Genomic DNA, 5000 nt, shown 5'->3' on the forward strand with positions numbered 1-5000 from the left:
GCGACGATCCAAGAATTTCACCTCTAACGTCGCAATACGAATGCCCCCGCCTGTCCCTATTAATCATTACCTCGGGTTCCGAAAACCAACAAAATAGAACCGAGGTCCTATTCCATTATTCCATGCACACAGTATTCAGGCGGGCTTGCCTGCTTTAAGCACTCTAATTTGTTCAAAGTAAACGTGCCGGCCCACCGAGACACTCAACAAAGAGCACCCTGGTAGGATTTAAACGGGGTCCGCCTCGGGACGCGAAAGCACCCCTTCGGCTCGCCCCACCGGCAGGACGTCCCACGATACATGCCAGTTAAACACCGACGGGCGGTGAACCAACAGCGTGGGACACAAATCCAACTACGAGCTTTTTAACCGCAACAACTTTAATATACGCTATTGGAGCTGGAATTACCGCGGCTGCTGGCACCAGACTTGCCCTCCAATAGATACTCGTTAAAGGATTTAAAGTGTACTCATTCCGATTACGGGGCCTCGGATGAGTCCCGTATCGTTATTTTTCGTCACTACCTCCCCGTGCCGGGAGTGGGTAATTTGCGCGCCTGCTGCCTTCCTTGGATGTGGTAGCCGTTTCTCAGGCTCCCTCTCCGGAATCGAACCCTGATTCCCCGTTACCCGTTACAACCATGGTAGGCGCAGAACCTACCATCGACAGTTGATAAGGCAGACATTTGAAAGATGCGTCGCCGGTACGAGGACCGTGCGATCAGCCCAAAGTTATTCAGAGTCACCAAGGCATACGGACCAGACAAGCCAATCCGATTGGTTTTGATCTAATAAAAGCGTCCCTTCCATCTCTGGTCGGGACTCTGTTTGCATGTATTAGCTCTAGAATTACCACAGTTATCCAAGTAACGTGGGTACGATCTAAGGAACCATAACTGATTTAATGAGCCATTCGCGGTTTCACCTTAATGCGGCTTGTACTGAGACATGCATGGCTTAATCTTTGAGACAAGCATATGACTACTGGCAGGATCAACCAGGGAGCTGCGTCAACTAGAGCTGAGCAGCCGGCCGCCCGGGAGTGTGTCCCGGGGGCCCGCGCGAACACGCAAGCGTCCGCTCAATTATTCTGCAAACAGGAGGAGGCCGAGCTCCCCTGCACGATACACCTCGAAACCCTCTCAGGTCCCGGCGGCGCGCAGCGCCGTCCTAGGTACTTGGTCGGTTTCGAGAGAGGCGCAATCGCCCGGAGTTAGGCGAGTAGACGGTTTTAGTGCGAACACCCTTGCTCCCAACTGAGCTTGCCGCTGCCGACAGAGGCCCGGGAGCGTGCTGTCGTGGCATTGCCGGCGGGAGACAACACGCGCCACCTATGGTGACCGGCAGCTCCAACGCCAGCGCCACACAAGGGCAAAGCCCCACTTGGGTGCAGAAGCGAACTCTCCCAGCACAGCGCACGCGCCAACACGTCCGCACAACTGCGATACAAACCACCTGCGAGAACCGCTGGGGCGACCGAGCAGCAGACGGCGTCGCGGCGCCGAGTGCCAGGCGGCGGCGCATCCTCAACGCACACAGTCCTCAATCAGACCAGCACACTGCAGATGTCCACCGCGCTTCGCACCGGGCTCGGCTGAACCAACTTTGGCCGCCAGGCGCCGCGTGCAGGGTGCGCCGCAGCGTAGCTGCGCCGCCTGCCGAGCCCGTCGGCTGGCGCTCCTGCCACTCGGCGCCCCCCACCAGCCGCCTGTTGCGCGTGCGCCCACGCAGCGCGCGGCCAACACGCCGGGCGGCCCCCCTTCACCGGCCGGGAACAGTCCCACCAAGCCACCGCCGCGTATCGCTTCATACCCACATAGGCCTAGTCACGTGTGTGGATGTGGCGGGTACCGCTGAAACAACCGGTTAATAGCTGTACCGATCGTCGCCATCACAGATTCACCTCCAGCGTGAACAACCGCTCAACAACGGATTTCCAGTTCATTTGCGTATCTTGGGCAGTAAACGTAGATGTCCACCTACATTTGCGAATTCAACAATTCTTGCATGCCAGGATGTCATGTGTCACGACACGCTACATCAGACCACATACACACTGCGACATGTGCAGAAGAGAACACGTGGAAGGTGGCCCGCGCACGTATGCGATGTCCCTTCCGCGATCCACTGTCAACCGGCATCTGCGGCATGTCCCAGATATGGAACGCGGTCCACCAGGGTAGCACTTTGTGTGAGGCAATACGACAAAGTCGGAATACACGCGTCACTACATCACACGGCTCACGCTGACCTGACCTGACTCACCGCACCACCACCCCCAGCGACCCAGGGTGACATACAATGCGTTCGTACGTTCCTCCCACACGCCTCTACGGCGTACCACAGTGCAACCTAGCTGTTATTGGGAGACGAGACAAGTAGCATCGAGCACAACATATGGAAATTGAGATTCGACACCGTTGGGCACAGCCAGCGTACGGTCACACGTATCACACTACTTCACTCTGTACGTAACTACCGATGATCGGTACAGCGTGTGGGTTACGCGTACGACATCAGCGGACAATGGACACAGACCATACCACGACGTACACTGAGGGCGTCGACATCTGAACGCAACTGAACAGCTGCGAGGCTCATTTAACACTCAAACGCCAGACCGACCAGCTTGAGAGGACGGAGACACAAAGAGAGGGGCAGAGGGGGGGGGGGGGGGGCGATATAGTCCTATTGCAGTACAATTGACAGTGGATAGCGGGAATATGTGGAAAGTAAGCAACACTCGCAAGACATCTACATGAGGATAACAACGACACCAGAGATTCCGAGCAGTGAACTATGTTAGGCAAAGGGACAACGTGGGTTAGGTTAAGGGACAACGTGGGTTAGGTTAAGGGACAACGTGGGTTAGGTTAAGGGACAACGTGGGTTAGGTTAAGGGACAACGTGGGTTAGGTTAAGGGACAACGTGGGTTAGGTTAAGGGACAACGTGGGTTAGGTTAAGGGACAACGTGGGTTAGGTTAAGGGACAACGTGGGTTAGGTTAAGGGACAACGTGGGTTAGGTTAAGGGACAACGTGGGTTAGGTTAAGGGACAACGTGGGTTAGGTTAAGGGACAACGTGGGTTAGGTTAAGGGACAACGTGGGTTAGGTTAAGGGACAACGTGGGTTAGGTTAAGGGACAACGTGGGTTAGGTTAAGGGACAACGTGGGTTAGGTTAAGGGACAACGTGGGTTAGGTTAAGGGACAACGTGGGTTACGTTAAGGGACAACGTGGGTTACGTTAAGGGACAACGTGGGTTAGGTTAAGGGACAACGTGGGTTAGGTTAAGGGACAACGTGGGTTAGGTTAAGGGACAACGTGGGTTAGGTTAAGGGACAACGTGGGTTAGGTTAAGGGACAACGTGGGTTAGGTTAAGGGACAACGTGGGTTAGGTTAAGGGACAAATTGAGTTAGGTTAAGGGACAAATTGAGTTAGGTTAAGGGACAAATTGAGTTAGGTTAAGGGACAAATTGAGTTAGGTTAAGGGACAAATTGAGTTAGGTTAAGGGACAAATTGAGTTAGGTTAAGGGACAAATTGAGTTAGGTTAAGGGACAAATTGAGTTAGGTTAAGGGACAAATTGAGTTAGGTTAAGGGACAAATTGAGTTAGGTTAAGGGACAAATTGAGTTAGGTTAAGGGACAAATTGAGTTAGGTTAAGGGACAAATTGAGTTAGGTTAAGGGACAAATTGAGTTAGGTTAAGGGACAAATTGAGTTAGGTTAAGGGACAAATTGAGTTAGGTTAAGGGATAATCTGGTACAACCACAGTTAGGTTAAGCGATAATCTGGTACAGCCACAGTTAGGTTAAGCGATAATCTGGTACAGCCACAGTTAGGTTAAGCGATAATCTGGTACAGCCACAGTTAGGTTAAGCGATAATCTGGTACAGCCACAGTTAGGTTAAGCGATAATCTGGTACAGCCACAGTTAGGTTAAGCGATAATCTGGTACAGCCACAGTTAGGTTAAGCGATAATCTGGTACAGCCACAGTTAGGTTAAGCGATAATCTGGTACAGCCACAGTTAGGTTAAGCGATAATCTGGTACAGCCACAGTTAGGTTAAGCGATAATCTGGTACAGCCACAGTTAGGTTAAGCGATAATCTGGTACAGCCACAGTTAGGTTAAGCGATAATCTGGTACAGCCACAGTTAGGTTAAGCGATAATCTGGTACAGCCACAGTTAGGTTAAGCGATAATCTGGTACAGCCACAGTTAGGTTAAGCGATAATCTGGTACAGCCACAGTTAGGTTAAGCGATAATCTGGTACAGCCACAGTTAGGTTAAGCGATAAAGTTGGTTAAATTCGGTATTGTGTGGGAAGGGGGCAGAGAGAGAGTGGGGGGGGGGGGGGTGGATAGTTGTGGCAGTACGCGGATGCCTGAGTCACCGTCAGATATGTCACGTCGGTTCGATGCTTGTAGCAAGAGGCTGGCGGGTCTGTGTCTCTCACTTCTGCAATTTTTCATGTGGTATAACACGAGGGCGGGGGGGTGATATTTGGTGCCCCTCTGTGTAGGATGTGTGTTGGTGGTGTTGGTTTATCTGAGCAATGGTAGTTGTCGGAGGAGTGGGGTATTGTGCTTTTATAGGTGGACCTACTGCTCTGGTTATCATAGTGTCGACGGTGCAATGTGGCAGAGAGGATGCACTCGACATTGTCGCATTCCAGATGTTTACGTATTGTGTGTCTCCGTTGCAGGCCGAGAGTGGTGCATGTTCGAGTGTGTGGCTGACGTGCGATTCACGTTGTGTGCCCAGTCTTACAGCACGTATAGGGACATTCGCATAAATCATCTATATGTGGCCTTGCATCATTTACTAAGCAGTGCCGTGAGACGACCGAACTATTAGGAAAGTACTGATGTACCGCATAATGTTTACCTTCCACCACACGGCGAGTATCGACTCTGCCCAGCGTTGCCACCGCAGGCAGCGGTCACCGTCACCATTGTGCGGCGGAACGGAACATCTATATCCTCAGAG

The 5000-nt window shown here is 52.2% G+C and overlaps 1 non-coding gene across 1 annotated transcript in view; it reads right to left on the minus strand.

Annotated features, from left to right (window-relative positions):
- The window catches only part of LOC126330111 (small subunit ribosomal RNA), a 1893-nt gene extending 889 nt beyond the window's left edge, over nt 1-1004 (minus strand). Inside the window, exon 1 of the ribosomal RNA XR_007562722.1 lies at nt 1-1004. This exon is cut by the window's left edge and continues 889 nt beyond it. This is a non-coding gene — a ribosomal RNA (small subunit ribosomal RNA).
- Nucleotides 1005-5000: the final 3996 nt, after the last annotated feature.

This window comes from Schistocerca gregaria, unplaced genomic scaffold, assembly GCF_023897955.1.
Source record: "Schistocerca gregaria isolate iqSchGreg1 unplaced genomic scaffold, iqSchGreg1.2 ptg001254l, whole genome shotgun sequence".
NCBI lineage: Eukaryota > Metazoa > Arthropoda > Insecta > Orthoptera > Acrididae > Schistocerca > Schistocerca gregaria.